Below are 22,291 nucleotides of genomic sequence, written 5' to 3' on the forward strand. Positions count from 1 at the left end.
TTTACAAATGGTTATAACGTAAAATGAGGAAGAACTATACTTAAAATCTTTTTACAAAAGGTCAGATTTCCTTGCTTCCATTGAAGCACACAAGAAGCTCTTTGGAACATTCTCTATTCATGCTGGAATAACATAAATCGCAAGGTTTGTTCATGTCAGTTCAAGTGCATGCTGCCATTACAGCAAAAGGGGGATATACTGTACCAAGTACAAACAAATTCTCAAATTCATGTTAATTTTTCAATTTAACATTTTACTTAAATTATGTTCATAATATACACTGATCAGCCACAACATTAAAACCACCTGCCTAGTATTGTGTAGGTCCCCCTCGTGCCGCCAAAACAGTGCCAACCAGCATTTTAGTATAGCATTCTGAGATGCTATTCTTCTCACCACAATTGTACAGAGCGGTTATCTGAGTTACCATAGACTTTGTCAGCTCGAACCAGTCTGGCCATTCTCTGCTGACCTCTCTCATCAACAAGGAATTTCCATCCATAGAACTGCCGCTCACTGGATTTTTTGTTTGTTTTGTTTTTAGCACCATTTTGAGTAAACTCTATAGACTGTTGTGTGTGAAAATCCCAGGAGATCAGCAGTCACAGAAATACTCACACCAGCCCATCTGACACCAACAATCATGCCACGGTCCAAATCACTGAGATCACATTTGTTCCCCATTCTGATGGTTGATGTGAACATTAACTAAAGCTCCTGACCCATATCTGCATGATTTTATGCACTGCAATGGTGCCACACGATTGGCTGATTAGACAATCGCATGGATGATTTTTGGTGCCAGACGGACTGGTTTGAGTATATCTGTAATTGCTGATCTCCTGGGATTTTCACACACAACAGTCTCTAGAATTTGCTCAGAATGGTGCCAGAAACAAAAAACATCCAGTGAGTGGCAGTTCTGAGGATGGAAACGCCTTGTTGATGAGAGAGGTCAATAGAGAATGGCCAGACTGGTTCGAACTGACAAAGTCTACGGTAACTCAGATAACCGCTCTGTACAATTGTGGTGAGAAGAATATAATCTGAGAATGCTGTTCTGAGATGCTGGTTGACGCTGTTTTGGCGGCACAAGGGGGACCTACACAATATTAGGTAGGTGGTTTTAATGTTGTGGCTGATTGGTGTAATTTGTAATGATGAAAACAAAAAAGTGGACACGAATGTTTGAAACCCACTGATCAGTATGTCTTCTGAAAATATGTATGTTGTGAAATGCGCGTGCGCACACACACACACACACACACACACACACACAATGTACACAGTCTAACGGGAATGCAGAACTCCTGTGCAAGGTACTTCAGCATTGCAGCCTACTGGCCCAGTAAGTTACTCCTGTGTGTTAGATTACCAGGTAGCGATGTATCAAACTCCTTTCTCACAACAGAGGCTACAGAGGCCAAAATTAGGAGCCTCGCTCGACACGCATCGATGTCCTCCTCCAGATACTCTAGCATGATCGACATCAGAGCAGCAATAAAACACCCCATTAATGCGAGTTCACAGGCATTAGAGACTATCATGATCAAATTCCATGTTAATTAATTCAATGAGATAGCAGCCAATCCTCTTTCAATTCAGCCAAGCAAGAACAAGATTGTAAGAAAGCAAATGATCACCTAAAAGCTCTGCAAATAAATTGCTAATTTAATTTGTGAATTGAGCCAGAGTGCATTTTGTGAATTAAAGGTGAAGTGGGTAATTTCTGCACCACAAGCGCCACCAAACGGAATTGCATAAATAAACATTGTTGTCAAACAGCTTTTCAAATACACCCCATACACTGTAATCAATCTTACATAGAGTTGCGCCCCCAAATCACAGCATTGGTTGAGTCAATGTTGTTATGTCGAGCTGGACAGGTCACTCAAAACAAACATAGGAATTTTTCTAGCGTCACAGATATACAGTGTTTAGAGGTTTCAAGAAAATTAACCTATGAATTGCTTATTCAAATTTGTCTCTTGATATTAAGCTGCGAGAAAGTAATTTATACCAAAAAAGTAATGCACATCATATTTAAAAATGAATTGTATTGAACACTAAATTAAAAATGATTGGCCAGTGTGTTAGTGCCAACCTATTCAGGACATCCTGACAGGTCAATTCCCTGAAGAGATGAATTCGAGATGCTATCTCCAGCACACGCTCCTTCACCGAGAGGAATTCTGGGAATCAGGTCTGTGCCATTTCTATCAACCTAGATAGACAAAGAAAAAGATTTTGATTTATCCCAAAGATTCAAATATTCTGAATCCTTTCACCAAAAAGATCCCTTAATGACTCTGTCAGTGAGTGTCTAATTTGTGTTATGAGCAATTGAATCATTCACTCAACAGATTCATTCAAAAACACTGAGATGTTCATGACCGAAAAAGACTTAATATCCTATATTGTAATTTCAATGTTTACAGATCGACTAAGGGACTCTTGACTTTCAAGCTTTAGAAGAAAAGGTCATGTCTAACTACCTCGTTCAGTAAAGTAATGATATGCTCATTAACAGGCCAAGCTATAATGCTATTTGCTCATGATATAGTCATTCTTTGAAAGCAGGAAAAGAAGAGTTCCCTATCTGTCACTCACTCGACGTTGGTGTCGATGTAGTGACACTAGGGGTCACTCTTGGGAGCCCGAGACACCTCTGGTCTTTGATAAAAGGCCAATGAAAATTGGCCAGTGGTATTTGCATGCCACTCCCCCAAACATACGGGTATAAAAGGAGCTGGTATGCAACCACTCATTCAGATTTTCTCTTCGGAGCCGAACGGTCATGCTCGCTGAGCTGAATACTACTGTTCATTCACCTGCTGGATCTGATGGTGCATTTCAGCGGCTTCTCCCTCCTCTGCACTGGTGCACTGCAGAGAACGCCCCTGGGCGCTTCGGCACTAGAGAGTATATTTTCTGAAAGAGCATTTTTCCCCTCTAAAAGAGTATATATTTCTCTAAAAGAGCGCACACACGGAACGTCTTTTTAAAGATGCGTCTTTTTAAAGATGCTTTTCCGATTGTGTGTTATTCCTGGTTGTGCTCGTTATCTCTCGCCTTCTAACGGTCACGATCACTGTCTTTCGTGTCTGGGCACTGCTCACGCGGAGACAGCGTTCGTGGATGGTCACGTTCTCATTGCGAGAATATGTCCATGGCAACGTTGCGGTCACGGCTCGCCTTCGTAAGAAAGCGAGCCACCCCAGAGGCTCCCGCCTCGGTCCTTTTACCCACGGGTTTGAGGCCAGGGCGGCTAGCACTGGGGGCGATTTGGGGACCCCAATGGGACCGCCTCCGCCGGGTATCCCCCCGCGGACCTCCCATTCCCCAGCACGCTTGTCTGCCCCGATCGGGCTTCCGGGTGAGTCCGCCGGCTCGTCTCACGGCGAGTTCGACCTCTTATTTGGAGCCCGCGAAAGTGATGAGCTCTCGAGCGCAGCATCGGAGAGTGGGCTCGTCCAGTCGGAAGCCTCAGCTGGGCTCCTCCCTTCGGGGTCGATCGCCCAGTCACAGGCTGACGCGGAGATGACGACATGCTTTCCTGGACAGCCGCGAGCGTCGGTTAGAGTGGATTTCACCGCTCTTCCCTGAACCCTCACGGCTCTGTGGTTCCTGGGCTCGCGGCGCCGCTCAAAGCCACGCCCCGCCCCGTTCCTTTCTTCCCGGAAGTGCATGAAGAGCTGACAAGGTCACGGGAGGCACCTTTTACTGCCCGGTCCCGATCTTTTCAGCTTCCCCGCTCTCACTACCCTCGATGGTGGGGTGGCCAAGGGTCACGACAGATGCCTCCAAAATGGGCTGGGGCGCTGTTGGCAACTGGCACGCAGCCGCCGGCCTCTAGACGGGTCCGCGGCTGCGTTGGCACATCAACTGCCTCGAGTTACTGGCAATTCTGCTCACCCTGTGGAGGTTCCAGCCGTTGATCCAAGGCAAGCACGTGCTAGTTCGGACAGACAGCACAGCAGCGGTAGCATATGTCAACCGCCAAGGCGGTCTGCGCTCCCGCTGTATGTCATAACTCGCCCGCCATCTCCTCCAACGGAGTTAGCAGCACCAAGTCGCTGCAAGCCACTCACATCCCGGGCAACCTCAACACTTCGGCGGACGCGCCGTAACAACAGGTTACCCTCAAGGGAGAGTGGAGACTCCACCTTCAGGTGGTCCAGCTGATTTGGAGTTGATTCGGTCAGGCACAGGTGCACCTGTTCGCCTCCCAAGAATCCTCCCACTGCCCGCTCTGGTACGCCCTCACCGAGGCCTTCCTCAGCATAGACGCGCTGGCACACAGCTGGTCCCCTGGCATTCGCAAATATGCATTTTCCCCCAGTGAGCCTGCTCGCACAGACCCTGTGCAAGGTTAGGGAGGATGAGGAGAAGGTCGTCCTGGCAAGCACCCTAGTGGCCCACCCAGACGTGGTGCTCGGACCTCACGCTCCTCGTGACAGCTCCCCCCTGGCAAATTCCCCTGAGGAAGGCCCTTCTTTCTCAGGGAAGGGGCACCATCCGGCACCCGCGCCCAGACCTCTGGAATCTCCATGTCTGGCCCCTGGACGGGACGCGGAAGACCTAAGCTGTCTCCCACCTGCGGTGGTAGACACGTTCACTCAGGCTAGGGCTCCCTCTACGAGGCGCCTGTATGCCTTTAAGTGGCGTCTGTTCGCTAAGTGGTGTTCTTCCCTTCAGGAAGACCCCCAGAGGTGCGCAGTCAGATCAGTGCTTTCCTTCCTGCAAGAGAGGTTGGAAGGGAGGCTGTCCCCTTCCACCTTGAAGGTGTACATTGCTGCCATAGCAGCACACCACGACGCAGTCGACGGTAAGTCCTTAGGGAAGCATGATCTAATCATCAGGTTCCTAAGAGGCGCCAGGAGGCTGAATCCCTCCAGGCCGTGCCTTGTTCCCTCATCGGACCTCTGTAGTTTTTCAGGGTCTACAGAGAGCCCCCTTTGAGCTTGCAGTCAGCCGGGCTTAAGGCACTCTCCTTGAAGACTGCCCTCCTGACTGCGCTCATTTCCATCAAGAGGGTAGGTGACCTGCAAGCGTTCTCTGTCAGCGAAACGTGCCTGGAGTTCGGTCCGGGCTATTCTCACGTGATCCTGAGACCCCCGACCGGGCTATGTGCCCAAGGTTCCCACCACTCCTTTTAGGGACCAGGTGGTGAACCTGCAAGCGCTGCCCCAGGAGGAGGCAGACCCAGCCCTGTCGTTGCTGTGTCCGGTGCTCGCTTTACGCATCTATTTGGATCGCACGCAGAGCTTTAGAATCTCTGAGCAGCTCTTTGTCTGCTTTGGTGCACAGCAGAAAGGAAGCGCTGTCTCCAAGCAGAGGATCGCCCACTGGCTCATTGACACCATAACTATGGCATGTCTCGCCCAAAACATGCCGCCCCCGGTAGGGCTACGAGCCCATTCTACCCATGGTGTAGCGGCTTCTTGGGCCCTGGCCAGAGGCGCCTCTCTAACAGACATTTGTAGAGCAGCGGGCTGGGCAACACCCAACACCTTTGCAAGGTTCTACAACCTCCGGGTGGAACCGGTTTCGTCCCAGGTAGTGGCACGCAACACAAGCGGATAAGCCCGGGATAGCCGGCCGGGTGTATCGCTTGCACATAGCGCCTTCCACCTCCTTTTGAGCTGAAGACGTGCGCTGTTAATTCCCAGTAGTGTTCACAAAAGTTGTTCCCTGGTTGACTTCCTCCAAGCCCTGTGGCAGTCGAATTTTCGGAGAGACTCGCTGCCGGCCCAGTACACGCGCTAACTAAGAGCCCGGTTCTGGGGTAGGTGCTCCGTATGTGGTGGTTCCCTGTAAGGCTAACCCCATGCGATCTATATCTTCCGCTAGTTCGTTTCCCTACTGGCAAACTGCGTCTTCCTTGGGCAGAGCCCCTCAGTCTCCATGTTGTAGTAACTCCTCCCCCATTGGGCAGGATCTACCTTGAAGGCTCTCCACATGGTTGGAAAGACCATGTGATGTATTCTTCCACTTAAATATCCCCCCCACTCTTGGGGCGAGGTGTGGTCTCCGCGGTGTCCTCCCCTTGGGAGGGACACCCCCCGACTAGACCTGGCGGTCCAGTCAGGCCCCTTCTTTTTTAGGGAGTGGAAAAAGAGAAGGGGAAAGAGGCCACGACTGCGTTAAGCCTGTCTCTATCTCTGGGTAGTCGACTTGTCCCCAAAAAGGGCCATTCAACACTCATAACTGTGTTGGGGGAGGTTACGTGTCGACCTGGTGCGCTGGCTATGAGGCACACAGCAAGTCTGCCCACCACACACCGCCAGTTCACGTAACACAGTTCAGCCTTGTGGCGTTTTGTATAGGGACCCCTAGTGTCACTACATCGACACCAACGTCGAGTGAGTGACAGATAGGGAACGTCATGGTTACTGGTGTAACCTCCGTTCCCTGATGGCCTTTTATCAAAGACCAGAGGTGTCTCGGGCTCCCAAGAGTGACCCCTAGTGTCACTACATCGACACCAACGTCTCGTTCCCTCCATCAGGGAACGGAGGTTACACCAGTAACCATGACGCTTTGCAAGCGAGAGACTTGTGAACAAAGAGCTGTCAGAGCAGAATGATTCGTTCACTTAGAGTCAGTCACAAACAAAACACTACTAAAAGACAGGGGGAAACACAAAGAAAACACATGAGAGAGAGTAAGCAAGCTTGTTTTAACCCTCCTATAGGGTCTATCGGGTAAAGAATATGTTAAAAATACAGCATAGTTTTTGGAACTGGAACCAACATTGTGACTTTCTCAAGGCAATTAGAACAAACAAACCAAAAAACAACATTTATTATATTTTTGTATATAACTGTTTGAGAGAAATAACAGTTTAAAGCTACACTATGTAACTTTTGGCCCTCTAGCAGTTGAAGCATAGAACTGGAAGTTACATGCGGAGGAACATTGTTTTGGTAATTACGTGAGTTAGGCTTTGGCTCTGCTCTGCTGCTTGGATGAATCTTGATGGTTTGAGGAGTACCGGTGTAACCATGGTTACATGTGATCAACTTATCAGAGCAAATGTCACTAATGACATCAAAACTCGCCCCCTCTCCTCAAAAAATTAAATAAATAAATAATGAAAGGAAGATAAAGACGGATATCTGAAAAATACTGTATGTCTTATGAGCAGGTAAGTGACACATCTTCCGCTGCTGTTTTGAATTATTGAAAACAATTGTTTCAAAATAAACAGTGTTACAAAAATTAGGCAATGCTGACATTAGACAACGATTACTAGTCATATCAGATAAAGTAAAACGGTGGAAACTATTATAACTTAGCTAGCAGGCAAATAGACTAAGGTAGTAACTGGTTTTGACATTGGCATTGTTACCAGCATAAAATTATTTTTTTTCCATTGTTCTTTCTTGAAAATGAAATCAAGCACTGCAGTACCACAATTCATAATAAAATGTCCCATTAGAGTGGTTAACGCTAGCTAATGAACTACCGCACTAAGAAAGCCACCTGGCTAACTATCAGTCCAATAAAATATCTTACTTGTCGTCGCACAAGAAAAAGCCGTCTCTGGGTTGGTTTTAAATCCTTTCAGATCTCAGCATTGTCACCTCCTCTGAAAAAGCCAAGCCAATGTTGTTTCCTGTTTTACTATTACAGGCTCTGTCGCTTTCACTTTTAGCTTGCAGACTCTTCACGGTTCGAGAATTTTGGTATTTTGAAAATGGGTGATTCCCCAGAGGATTGCCTTTTTGAATGATCTATGGTCAATGTCGCTCATTTGTTGTGGCTACAAACTTTCAGCTTCAAACTTCTACGACACCTATCACCACACACAAACACACACTGTAGTAGCTGGTCCTTCTTTTCTTTATTTTCGGACATGACGTAAACACGCACGGATGACTGACGGAAGTATGCAATTTCCTGCCAAATCTGTCCCGAAAGCTCTAAAATATAAATCATTATTATAGGCTTACCGTAGTGAATCGGGGTAAGGCAAATACATGGTTTGGGAGATGGAGTGTTGGTGTACTTGCTCATTAATGAATTTTCTTTCATTTCAAACAAAGAAATATTACATAGTGTAGCTTTAAAACAAATTGTTCCTTCCATTGTCATGTTTTACCCATACAAAAAGAACCAGTTGTGATATTTCACCTTCAGACTTTCTGGATGTTATACAGCTTTACATTGTTTTTTGTACATCTATGAATCGAATTTGACCACAAAATATTTCTAGTTTTCTCAAATTTAGCCATAGCCTTAGAGTGGGAAGGAATGGATTTGTTGCAATGGATGTTGCACAGAGGCCCATTTTGACTGCTGGGAAAGGCAACAGAGATGAATTTGTGAAATAGACATTTTCCTCAACAAACATTATTTTTGTTCTATGCCTCATCTCAAACACTTGAACAAAATTTTTATCTTTTTGGTGAATATTAAGGGGTTGCCCAAGAGCATAAAATATTTAAGAAAAATCACGTTAGTACAGAATTTTTGCATTATTTTTAATCCGCCTGCATTTGGGAAAAAAAAAACATAAAACATGTATTTTAGATGCAGCAAGTTAGACATACTGTCAAGATAACTTAAAATAAGCCTATTATCTGACTGTCTGCGATGCACTGATGCTGACCAGAAATTTTTTTGTGTGCTGACTGCTGAATCAGCAGGAACGTCGGATAGAGCTCTTTGACATTGTCATGGCATTAGCATCATGACCAAGAGCCTTTGCAACTGCTCCAACAACATATGTGGCACCTCTGCCTGGTAGATTAACTCTGTCTAAAGCTCCTGCTATATCGGAACATGCAAGAATGTTGACATTGGCTTGATTTGGCTCAGGTTGCAACTTCAAGCCTGGACTGCACACCTTAAACTCGTCATCTGAGACAAAAGCACAAAGTGAAATCATCAGAATGCTGATAATTTAAATCAGTAATAGTAACAGCCTCAGCATTCATTGATTCTCGTCTTCTGCATATCTGTGTGAAATGTTCTAAGACAAAACATAATTTCTCTGCATAATAACAAAATTTGGAGGGGTAACACCTCTCAGCAGAGAATGCAGAGTCGATGTAGATGACTCCGCTGTCCAGACCTCCCACACTCTTCAGCAGAGTGGCCAACAAACTGAGCATAATACAGAACTGAGTCTTCCCACAGCCTGATGGGCCAGTCACCTAAAAAAAAGAAAGGAAGTGTCATTGTTCCTTAAATAGATGCATACAAAATCAACACTCTAAAACAAGTGTAGCCGATGCATTTTACCTCAGTGAGAGCACCTCCTGGCAGACCTCCCTGAAGTAGTCTGTCCAGTTCAGGAAGTGATGCTGAGAAACACAGCTCACCCTTCTTCCTCCACAAATTCCATGCCTGACTTCAAAAACATCACCACCAATGAAAGACCTCTATGACTTAATTGTACTTGTTTGATGAGAGAAGTAAAGTGACTTACAGTGGTCACAGCCGGCACACATGCTTTAAAGATGCAGTCCAGCCAAGCGCATGAGCTCAAGTGGCGTGATGGACAGCAGATCCTAAAGGTCAGAAAGAATACCCTTGCAAAAAAGTACTGTGGCAATACAAAAGTACTGTGATGATATCAAATGGTTATATCATTGTACATTGACATATGTTCCTGAATGATTACCATATTCACATTTGTTATTTACATGATTCTCCAAAGTATTCCCAACAATATGGTGGCACATGTCCAAAAAACATGGTAAGGGTGCACAATATATAAAAGTGTAAATTGCTTGATCCTACCTGGCAGGTTTCCACTTGATGATACTCGAGCCGATCACATAGATCCGCTGAGATGCTGTAACTTCTCCGTAACTTCTTACTGGCCATAGACCCAAAACTAACTCAACGTTAACAGGCTTAAGTTCAGCATATTTTGTTTGATGGTGAACGCCATGACATTGCAAAACAACACAGCTAATTATCACAACAGCAGATAACACAATTTTGCACAAGGACAACGCAAATGTCACAACTAGCTGAACTGTGTTACGTGGACTAGCATTGCGAGACGGGCAGACCTTTGTGTGTCCTCATAGCCTGTGCATCAGGCTGTCATGTAACCTCCCCCAACGCTGCTATGAGCGTCGAACAGTCCTTCAGGAAAAAGTCGACTGCCCAACAAATAGGGAAAGGCTAGCCCAGCCGAGGCCTCTTTTCCCTCTTTTTTTCTCCCCAAAAAGAGTGGAATTTTGTTAACGGACTGGGATCCACGAGTGTCCACATTGCGGGGGGGGGGGGGTTGGTCACTCCCAAGGGGAAGACACGGCAGAGACAACACCCTGCCCAGAGAAGGGGGGTATTTTGAGTGGAAATACGTCACATGGTCTTTACCGAGCCTTGTCGGAAGTATGTCATGTGGAGAGGTCCCATGGTAGGTCCTACCCAAAGGGGGAGGATTTTCTACAAAGCATGGTGACCGGGGCAGAGGGGCCCCTGCCCAAGGAAGACGCAGTTTACCAACAGGGAAACGATTTTGCGGAAAATATCACATGGGGTTGCCTTCGGGGGAACCAGCACATTTGGAGCACCTACCTCAGTACAGGGCCTCATTAGCGCACTTACTGAGATGGCAGTGAGTTTCTCCGCAAACTCAACTGCCACAGGGCTAAGGAGGAAAGTCATCCAGAGATCACAGTCTGTGAACACTACTGGGAGTCAAGAGTGCATGTCTTCCCCTCAAGGGAGGGAAAAGACGCTATGCGCAAGCGGTACACCCAGCCAGTTGTCCTGGATCTTACCTGCTCGTGCCTGTCACTACTCGGGACGAGACTGGCTCAACCCGGAGATTGTAGAACCTTGCAAAGGTGTTGGGTGTTGCCCAGCCCACTGTTCTGCAGATGTCTGCCAAAGAGGCGCCACTGGCCAGGGCCCAGGAGACCGCTACACTCCTGGTAGAGTGGGCTCGTAATCCCGCAGGGGGTGGCACGTCCTGAGCTTGATATGCCATAACGATGGCGTCAATGACCCAGTGGGTGATCCTCTGTTTGGAGACAGCACTTCCTTTCCGCTGTCACCCAAAGCAGACAAAGAGCTGCTCGGAGCTTCTAAAGCTCTGCGTACGATCCAAATAGATGCGTAAAGCTCGCACCGGACACAGCAATGCAAAGGCTGGTTCTGCCTCCTCCTTGGGCAGTGCTTGCAGGTTCACCACCTGATCCCTAAAAGGGGTCGTGGGAACCTTGGGCACATAGCCCGGTCTGGGTCTCAGGATCACGTGAGATTAACCCGGACTGAACTCCAGGCACGATTCGCTGACAGAGAACGCTTGCAGGTCCCCTAACCTCTTGATGGAAGTGAGCGCAGTCAGGAGGGCAGTCTTCAAAGAGAGTGCCTTAAGCTCAGCTGACTCCAAGGGCTCAAAGGGAGCTCCCCATAGACCCTGAAGGACTACAGAGATCTCACGGGGAACGAGGCACGGTCTAGAGGGATTCAACCTCCTAGTGCCTCTCAGGAACCTGATGATCAAGTCGTGCTTCACGAAGTACTTACCATCTACCTCATCGTGATGAGCCGATATAGCGGCTACATACACCTTCAAGGTGGAGGGGGACAGCCTCCCCTCCAACCTCTCCTGCAGGAAGGAAAGCACCGATCCGACTGCGCATCTCTGGGGGTCTTCGCGTCGGGAAGAACATAACTTAGTGAACAGACGCCACTTCAAGGCATACAGGCGCCTCGTAAAGGGAGCCCTAGCCTGAGTGATTGTGTCTACCACCATGGGCAGTAGGCCACTTAAGTCCTCCACGTCCTGTCCAAGGGCCAGACGTGGAGATTCCAGAGGTCTGGTCGCGGGTGCCAGATGGTGCCCTGTCCCTGAGAAAGAAGGTCCTTCCTCAGGGGAATTTGTCGGGGGGGGGGGCTGTCGCGAGGAGCGTGAGATCCGAGAACCATGTCTGGGTGGGCCAGTAGAGTGCTACTAGGATGACTTGCTCCCCATCCTCCCTGACCTTGCACAGGGTCTGTGCAAGTAGGCTCACTGGGGAAAATGCATACTTGCATAGTCCAGGGGGCCAGCTGTGTGCCAACACGTCTATACTGAGAGGTGCCTCGGTCAGGGCGTACCAAAGCGGGCAGTGGGAGGATTCCCAGGAAGCAAACAGGTCTACCTGTGCTCGACCGAATCGACTTCAAATCAGCTGGACCACCTGAGGGTGGAGTCTCCACTCTCCCCTGAGGGTAACCTGATGTGACAGCGCATCCGCTGCGGTGTTGAGGTTGCCCGGGATGTGAGTGGCTCGTAGCGACTTGAGGTGCTGCTGCCTCCAGAGGAGGAGACGGCAGGCGAGTTGTGACATGCAATGGGAGCGTAGACCACCTTGGCGGTTGATGTCAGCTACCGTCGCTGTGTTGTCCATCCAGACCAACACGCTTGCCCTGGATCACCGGCCGAAACCTCCGCAAGGCGAGCAGTACTGCCAAAAACTCTAGGCAGTTGATGTGCCAACGCAGCCGCGGGCCAGTCCAAGAGCCAGCGGCTGTGTGCCCATTGCATATGGTGCCCCAGCCTGTCTTGGAGGCATCTGTTGTAACCACGACGCGCCTGGAGACCTGCTCTAGGGGAACCCCTGCCCGTAGAAATGCCAGGTCGGTCTAAGGGCTGAAGAGGCGGCGACAGACCGGCGTGATGGTCACGCGATGTGTCCCATGGCACCATGCCCATCTCGGGACTCGAGTCCGAAGCCAGTGCTGAAGCGGTCTCATATGCATCAACCCGAGTGGTGTGGCCGCCGCTGAGGATGCCATATGCCCCAGGAGCCTCTGAAAGTGTTTCAGTGGAGCCGCCGTTCTCCTTCTGCATGCCTTCAGACAGTTCAGCACCGACTGTGCGTGCTCGTTTGTGAGGCGCGCTGTCATCGAGACTGAGTACAACTCCAGACCAAGAAAAGAGATGCTCTGAACCGGGGAGAGCTTGCTCTTTTCCCAGTTGACCCGAAGCCCCAGTCGGCTAAGGTGCCGGAGCACGAGGTCCCTGTGTGCGTATAGCAGCTCTCGAGAGTGAGCTAAGATCAGCCAGTCATCGAGATAGTTGAGGATTCAGACACCCACTTCCCTTAGCGGGGCAAGGGCTGCCTCCGCGACCTTCGTGAAGACGCGAGGGGACAAGGACAGGCCGAAAGGGAGGACTTTGTACTGGTACGCCTGGCCCTCGAAAGCAAACCGCAGGAAGGGTCTGTGTCAAGGTAGGACCAAGACATGGAAGTACGTGTCCTTCAGGTCTACCGCCGCAAAAAAATCTAGATGTCGGACGCTCGCTAGAATGCATTTTTGCATCAGCATCTTGAACGGGAGTCTGTGCAAAGCCCGGTTTAGTACTCGCAGGTCCAAGATTGGTCGCAACCCACCGCCTTTCTTTGGTACAATGAAGAAAGGGCTATAGCACCCTTTCCTCATCTCGGCTGGAGGGACAGGCTCTATCGAGCCCTTGCTCAGGAGGGTTGCGATCTCCGCACGCAAGGTAGTGGCGTTCTCACCCTTCACTGAGGTGAAACGGATGCCGCTGAACCTGGGCGGGCACCTGGCAAACTGAATCGCGTAGCCAAGTCAGACAGTCCGGGTCAGCCATCGCAACGGGTTTGAAAGCGCGAGCCACGTGTCCAAACTCCGGGCGAGGTGGACCAAGGGGATAATCGTGTCGGATGTACTGGCGGGTTGGGCCTCATGGCGGGGCGGAGCTCGAGGTGCCACATCGAGGGGACTCGAACCCCATGGCTGTGCTAAGTCGAGGGACATCAAAGCACTTACCTGGCTCCTGCCGCCCACCATGAGATTGGCTGAGGAGGGGGGAGGAGGAGTCTCGTCCCTGTGGTCCATCGGCACTAATCCAGTGTGGGGGTATTCGTGCCACAGCTGGGCACCCAGGGGCAGGAGGTCCGCCACTGGAGCACCAACCCTGGCAAAAAGGACTGTGACGACGGCCGTGCACACCGGACATGTGACCCAGGAAACAAGGAAACTGCTCTTTTGCTGAACCTTTGGGTACTGCAGCCTCTGGGTCATGCAGCAAAAAAAGAAACAAAAGATTCTTCTCCCGGCCCTCCACTGGGGGATGGAGTGGTCTGTGCACCAGCTCCAGAGGAATGGGTCTCCTTGTCCCTGGGTTGCCCGTCTCAGGGGCGCTTTGAAGCCTTCCTCGGGTTCTTGGCGGCCGGCTGTGAGACGGGTGGCGTCTGCTTCCTGCGATGGGCTGCACGCCGGGGCCGGGCTATGGGGGTGGGCTGCGGCAGAGCCTCAGATGTTGCTGCAGGGAGACGCCCTTGGTGATGAGCAGACAGGGTGTGGGATCTTGAACCGCACTGGGGCAGGATGTGCTTTATAGCCTCCGTCTGCTTCTTCACCGTCGAGAACTGCTGGGCAAAGTCCTCGACGGTGTCGCCAAACAGGCCAACCTGGGAGATGGGGGTGTCAAGGAACCGTACCTTGTCAGTCTCTCGCATCTCTACCAAGTTGAGCCAGAGGTGGCGCTCCTGGACCACGAGAGTGGACATCGCCTGTCCGAGAGACCGCAGTGTGTCCTTCGTCGCCCAGAGAGCGAGGTCAGTCTCCGAGCGCAGTTCCTGGATCAATCCTGGGTCAGAAATACCCTTGTGCATTTCTTTTAGTGCCTTGGCTTGGTGTACTTGCAGGAGAACCATGGCGTGCAGGGTGGAGGTGGCTTGTCTAGTGGCACCATAGGCCTTAGCCGTCAGAGACGACATAAACCTACAGGCCTTGGATGGGAGCTTCGGGCACCCGCGCCAGGTGGCGGTGCTCTGAGGACATAAGTGCGCTTTTTCCACCTGGGGGATCACCGAATACCCCCTGGATGCTCCGCCATCGAGGGTAGCGAGTGCAGGGGAGCTGAAAGATCGGGACCAGGAAGTAAAAGGTGCCTCCCATGATCTTGTCAGCTCCTCATGCACTTCCGGGAAGAAAGGAACTGGGGTGGGGTGCGGCTGTGGGCCTCCCAAAGGAGGAAGCCCAGTCGAAGCCTCAGCGTCAGACCGGATAAGCCCGCTCTCCGATGCTATGCTCGATAACTCATCATCTTCTGGGGCGCCAGACAAGATGTCGAACCCGCCCTGAGACGAGCCGGCGATCTCGCCCGAGAGTCTGATCGGGGCAAGCAAGCGTGCTAGGGAATGGGAGGTCCGTGGGGGGAAACCCGGCATAGGTGGTCCCATTGAGGTCCCCAAATTGCCCCCAGTGCTAACCGGCACGGCCTCATACCCGTAGGTAGAAGGACCGAGGCGGGGAGCCGCTGGGGTGGCTTGCTTTCTTACAAATGCAAGCCGCGACTGCAACGTTGCCATGGTCATGTTCTCGCAATGAGGACATGATCCATCCACGAAGGATGTCTCCACATGAGCAGCGCGCAGACACGTAAGACAGCGATCGTGGCCATCAGAAGTGGAGAGATAGCGACCGCAACCAGGAATAACACACAAACGGAAAGTCATCTTTAAAAAGACGTTCCGTGTGTGCCGCTCTTTTATGAATGGAAAATATACTCTTTTCAGAATATACTCTTTTTTTTGCTCTGCCGAAGCGCCCAGGGGCGTTCTCTGCACTGCACAGGCACAGAGGGGGAGAAGCCGCTGAAATGCGCCGTCAAATCCAGCAGTCTTTAGTGAGGTGAGTTCTTTTAAGAGGAATTGTATTCAGTACACTGAATGCAACCACTCGGCTCTGAAGAGAAAATCTGAATGAGTGGTTGCATACCAGCTCCTTTTGTACCCGTATGTCCGGGGGAGTGGCATGCAAATTCCACTCAGCAATTCTCATTGGCCTTTTTTCAAAAGATCAGAGGTGTTTCAGGCTCCCAAGAGTGACCCCTAGTGTCACTACATCGTCACAACGTCAAGTGAGTGACAGACAGGGAACTGCAATAGGGTCGCTAAAACCTTCGACCCTCCTCATGGATGGCCCACTTCAGGACTGACTAGCAAGACAAAGACACCACATTTTTAACCAAAGAACCAAACCATTCGACCCTCCCAGGGGAAAAAGCAACAACACAACACAAGATAAATACATAAACAAACTCTTAACAATCATCAACATAAATACAAAAAAAAAAACACATACACTATAAACTACTACATCTAACATTAACAATACATTTACTATAAACAGTGATCACTCCTCAACAGAAGGCCTAATTAACCTAGTCCTACATTACCCACAATTCCATGATTACTGTATAAAACAGGAAACAGAAAGGCCGCACATTCTCTTAAAACCCACCCCCAGAACCTTGCTGCAGTCATTATCCCAGAGAGAGGTAAGAAGAAAATCAAACAAACTTCAAATTAATAAAGCAAAAGAAAAACTCTTGTTGTATTTCTTTCTTGCCCAATGTGCACCTTTTGACAACCAAAAAGACAACAAGTGCATATAATACAACTTATAACTAAACAGACATATAATGTGGGCATGTAGGATTCATAGGCAACCTATCACATCATCACAAATATTGTCAAAATCATTAATTGCTAATTATTATTATGGTTTGAAATAATTGTTTTAAGTGATTGTGATGAGGAGGAGGGCGTGGCTGGGCCGTGAGGACGCACGCCCCGCGCTTAATTGGCCTAATCAGCCAGGAGGGAGATAAAGAGGAGCTGGGGGTGCCAGTTCGAGAGAGAGAGAGACACACGTGGTCACTGTGTGTGTGTGTGTGTCTGTGTGTTTATGTTTCTTTAAGTTGATTTATGTCATTAAAGTTATGTTGACTGTTCTGCCAGTTCCCGCCTCCTCCTTGCCCATCTTGAACCACGTTACACTAGTGCCGAAACCCGGAAAGGAGGAGGGAGGCGCTGTTGTGGAGTCCTCACCACTGCCGTCCACCGGGGGATGGAGGAGTTGCTGCCGGCCGCCTGGAGTTGGAGGAATCGCTGCCACCCACCAGGAAGAGGAGGAGCTGTTACTGTCCGCCAGGGGTCGGAGGACTCGCTGCCATCCGGCAGGGGAACGGCGAGGACTCCACGATAGCGCCTCCCTCCTCCTTTCCGGGTTTTGGCACCAGTGAAATGGGGTTCTTATGATGGGCAAGGAGGCGGCGGGAACCGGCAGAACAGTCAACATAACTTTAATGACATAAAGAAACTGAAACATAACATAAAATGCACACACACAGCCGTGTGTGTCTCTCTCTCTCTCTCTCTCGAACCAGCACCCCTGGCTCGTCTTTATCCCCTCCTGGCTGATTAGGCCAATTCAGCGCCGGGCGTGCATCCTCACGGCATGGCTATGACCTTCTCCTCGTCACAGTGAAATTTATTCCATTTTTTTTTTTTACCCATGATGCCAAACATATGCTGTGTCACCTAATCCTTACAAAAGCATTCTAAAGTGCTAATTTGTTACTCAAGAAAATGTTCATATTATTAGAACAATTGAAAATGGTTGCGCTTCCATGCAGAAATGTGGCAATTTTACCCCAAGTCCCCATTAATTTCCGACACTATTGGCATTGTATCTTTCTACGGTATATAAAAAGTTTGTTTTAGACATATAGTAGCAAGTAAACAAGATATCCCCAAATATACTGTATGTCAAACTACATTGTGTTAATGTTTGACACAGTTAAAACATTGCCTACCTTAAAAACAAGTGAAGTCTGATCAGTGGTTAAATGTGTTCAGAATGTTCCCTCGTACCTGAATGAATGGCTCCTTTCCAGAATAAAATTAAATATGCAGAAAATCACAGTATTACAGTTCTTGTATAGTGACAGGCAGAAAGTCTTAGAGAAGTTAGAGAAGAGAGGACACCGGCAGCAGTTTATGCAAGCTGCTGTGCTCATAATGCTGTGCCCTGCAGGCTTCCGTCGTACTGCGCACAGCGTGTTTTAGTTTATAAACAGATTTAGTGCTTGTAACTTTCTTCTTCCCAAAAATTCAGTTTTTGTACTTTGTAATTGTGGTGAAAAATAATTGTAGCAAAGTTGAATACTTCATTTTTAATCAACTCAAGTAAAAGTAAAAGTACAATTATTTATTTATAATTTAAAAAGTTGAATAATTTAAAAAATGTACTCAAGTACTGTAATGAGAGTAGCTGTAATTCGTTACTTTCCACCTCTTCCCCCTACTGCTTCTGCTCAGATACTGTGTCTCTGAGGCGATTACTGACTGTAAATATTGTATTAGTGATTGCACATAAATAAAATGCCACTTATTTTCTCATAAAATCTTTTATAACTATAAATATTGTAATAAGCTATTTTTTGGCCAGTTTGTATACATAGCACAGTCGTCTATCTTCCAAACATAAGCTATACATGTTTCCGTAGTCTATTTTCACCTGGTACATCGACTTCCTATGAGGCTTTTTTTTTTTAAAGAAGAGGATGAATGAGACAAAATTTATTTTGTGGTAACCATAATTATGCCACAAATGCTGTTGATTGAGGTTAACTTGATTGAACCTGGAATATTAATTTAATTTCATAGTGTTGTGGTTTAGTATTGTACTTGTATGGCTTTTTCATTATGTCGTGGCTTATGTTGTGGCTTAATTTCATTGTGTTGTTGTTTCATTTGTGCTGTGGTTTATTTCCATTGTGTTTTCAGCTTTTATTTGCTTTGCTACTTTGTTGTGCTGTGCACCTCTGGGACACCGTATGCTGATGTTGATGATTGAAAATAGCGAATGATTTTCAAGATAAAAATTATAACCCTGACTGAAATAACAATTGGAAAGTTGACTTCAAATTTTTGTGACAAGCTTTAATACATCTAAAATATGTTTTCAATCCTTCTGTAATCATACATGTAGTTTATATGAGCTCATATTAATTGAGAGATTACATGGAATATTGAAAAAAAAATTCAATTGTATGATTTTTATTCAAAATGAATAAGAAGGCAAAAATGTTTTGACCAGTTACTAAGATTACCCTTATATATGTGTAAACCTAAAATAAAAATCTAAAATCGTATTAATAGTTTAAAAGGACCATTAACTACATCATAATCTGTCTGATCGGGTATGTCAACTACCCGAGCCTGATTATGGTGTAGTTAATGGTCCTTTTATTAATTGATATGGAATCCCATTAACAGTGATGATGATGTTGTGTTTATAAGAAAGGTTATGTTAAACATCTGAGATGAAAATAATTTTGTTTATTTTTGGTCTGATTTCCTATGACCCTTTTTATGTTTTAATTACGTTAGTGATTAAAACCATTATGGCTTTTGTAGTTGCTTTTGTAGAGTGTTTAATGGTATTGCCAAATCAGATGGCAAAGCCTCTAAGGACACATAGAGATCGTTATGATAACATCAACTTGAAATGTGAAACCAGCAACAGAAACATTTTTAACATTTTAAATCAAATCAAACAGCCCCAAGTGGTCCTATTAAATGGCAATACATAGCAGCATATGCTTTTTCTATGGTATATGATTACAGAAACTCATTGACCCATCTTCAGTCTCACATGCCATGAGCCACCAGCATTTCAGAATGCTCGCACGGCATCTGACAGCACATATCAGCCGTGAAAAGTTTGACTGAGACAGAGTCCCATGTATGGACAAAGTATCAGGCCTGTCTTTCTTTATCTCTGTACCTGATAGATATAAGCACCCTGTCTGTCCATAATACTTGGCAAAGAACACTCTGCTAGGGCTCAGTTAAAATAGACAGAGAGGAACTATTACAGATATATACCCAGCATCAAGACTTCTCACTCTCTCCTTATGTCTACCTTAACATTTTAATACATAAGATCAGGGATCTTGGAACTTGAGTGCATTATGTTTTCAAAGAAAAACATCAATTAAAGCATTTGGGTTGAGGAGATCTCTGAAATTAAACTGATTTTATTCAAGTTTATTGCACCCACTGGTGACTTAAAGTATAAATGGATGAATGTTTCCAAGAAAAGACATGGAAAATGTCATAGTGTTTAATAGTTAACTTGATTCCTCTTTGCTTTTGTAGTGTACAAAACCAAAAAATTGAAAAACAAAGACAAACTGCTTATTTTAGGAAAACAATGTTCCTTAGAGGTTATAAGTGTTTCTGCAAAGAAGAAACACTGTGTCCATCAATGTGTCCATCAATATCGGATGTGTTTACACAGTTACAACTGTTTACAGGGATACAAATGTAACATACAAGATAAGGCTGAATCTCTGTTGACATTAGCCTACATTTTAAGTGAAATGGGATTTCCATGAATCATACAGCTGAAAGGGATAGTTCACCCAAAAATGAATATTCTCTCATCATTTACTCACCCTAATGCCATCCTAGATTTGTATGACTTTCTTTCTTCTGCTGAACACAAATGAAGATTTATGGAAGAATATCTCAGCTCTGTAGGTCCTCACAATTCAGGTGAATGGGTAGCAAAATTTTGAAGCTCCAAAAGAAGAGATCTGTGGAAAACAGATCAATATTTAAGTTATATTTTACTATATTCTCCTCCCTGCCTAGTGGGTGCAAATCATGCAAATCGCCAAAAACAAAAGAAGAAGAATGTGAATGTTAAAGTAGAGATTGATAGTAAAACAGGATTTAAATATTGATCTGTTTCACACTCCCATTTATCATGTTTCTTTAGAAGGCATGGATTAAACCACTGGTGTTCCCCTTCTGTCACTCACTCGAAGTTGTGTCGATGTAGTGACACTAGTGGTCGCTCTTGAGAGCCTCAAACACCTCAGATCTTTGAGAAAAGGCCAATGAGAATTGGCGAGTGGAATTTGCATAGATTTTTTTTCTGAGCCAAGCGGTTGTACTATCAGCGAGCTGAATACTACTGCTGTTCCATTCACCTCTTAAGAAACATATGCTGTTGGATATATGTTGCATTTCCAGCAGCTTTCTCTCCTTCTGCACGACGAGTGCAGATTTCGCCCCCGGGTGCTTCGACAGCGCTAAAAGGGTACATAATCCTGCTAAAGAGTATATTTTCTCTATTAGAGCACACACATTGACATTGAACATCTTTTTAAAGACGCATCTTTATAAAGATGCCTTTCTTTATAAAGATGCCTTTCTTTGTGTGATTCCTGGATGCGGTCGCTATCTCTCTGCTATCCTCACGTGTCTGGGCAGCAATCACACTGAGGCAGCGTTCGTGGATGGTTCATGTTCTCATTGCGAGAATATGACCGTGGCAACATTGCGGTCGTGGCTTACCTTCTTCCGGGGGAAAGCTACTCTAGCCACCCCCGTGCCTCGCCTTTTACCTCCGGGTACGAGGCCGGCCCAGCTGGCGCTGGAGGCGATTTGGGGTCTACAATGGGTGCGGCTCCGCCGGGTTAATCCCCGCGGACCTCCCATTCCCCAGCACGCTCATTTGCCCCCCGCGAGTTCCGAGAGGAGACCAGCTCGCCCCAGGGCCAGCTTAGTGTCCCTTTCGGAGCTCTGGAGCAGGATGAGTGCTAGATCACTGCATTGGAGAGCGTACTGGCAATGTCCTTCGGGTCGGCCCGCCCAGTCTGAGGCTGACAGCAAGATGACCGCCATGCTTGCCTGGGCCGCCGCTTGTGTCGGGTTGGAGTGAAACCTTCCACCCTCCCCTGAGCCCTCACGGCTAAATGATTGGTTTGCACTGCTCACAGCCACGCATCCCCCCCCCCCCCCACAGTCCCTTTCTTTCCGGAAGTGCACAACGAGCTGACAAGGTCGTGGAGGCCACCTTTTTCTGCCCGAAACCGACCTCCCAGCTCGTCTGCTCTCACTACCCTCGATGGTGGGGTGGCCCACGGGTATACGGAGGTCCCTCAGGTGGATAAGGCGGTTGCGGTGCACCTGTGCCCGCAAAGCGCAGCCACCTTGTGGGATCGCCCGGCACTCCCTTCCAAGGCCTGTAGGATGACGTCGTCTCTGATGGCCAAAGCCTGCAGCGCCACTGGTCAGGCCACCTCTGCCCTGCATGCCATGGCCCTCCTGCAAGTACATCAGGCCAAGGCACTAAAGGAACTGCACATGGGTAGTCCTGATCCCGATGTAATGCAGGTGCTGCGCTCCGGGCAAGGAAGGTCATGGCGCAAGCACTCAGGGGCGATGTCCACCCTCGTGGTCCAGGAATGCCACCTGTGGCTGAATCTGGTCGAGATGAGGGACGCGGACAAGGTTCGCTTTCTCAACACCCCCATCTCCCAGATCGGCCTATTCGGCGACACCATTGAGGACTTCGCCCAGCAGCTCGGCGGTGAGGAAGCAGACGGAAGCAATACAACACATCTTGCCCCGGCACAGCTCAAGATCCTGTATCCCGTCTGCTCGCCGAGGGCGTCCCCCTGCGGCGGCGAAAGTCCAGGTGGCTCCGCCTCAGC

The 22,291-nt window shown here is 47.8% G+C and overlaps 1 pseudogene; it reads right to left on the minus strand.

Moving 5' to 3' along the window:
• Positions 1–9,840, minus strand: part of LOC127416254 (DNA repair protein RAD51 homolog 2-like) — an 89,789-nt pseudogene extending 79,949 nt beyond the window's left edge.
• Positions 9,841–22,291: the final 12,451 nt, after the last annotated feature.

The sequence above is a fragment of the Myxocyprinus asiaticus genome, chromosome 25 (assembly GCF_019703515.2).
Source record: "Myxocyprinus asiaticus isolate MX2 ecotype Aquarium Trade chromosome 25, UBuf_Myxa_2, whole genome shotgun sequence".
NCBI classification, from domain to species: Eukaryota; Metazoa; Chordata; class Actinopteri; order Cypriniformes; family Catostomidae; genus Myxocyprinus; species Myxocyprinus asiaticus.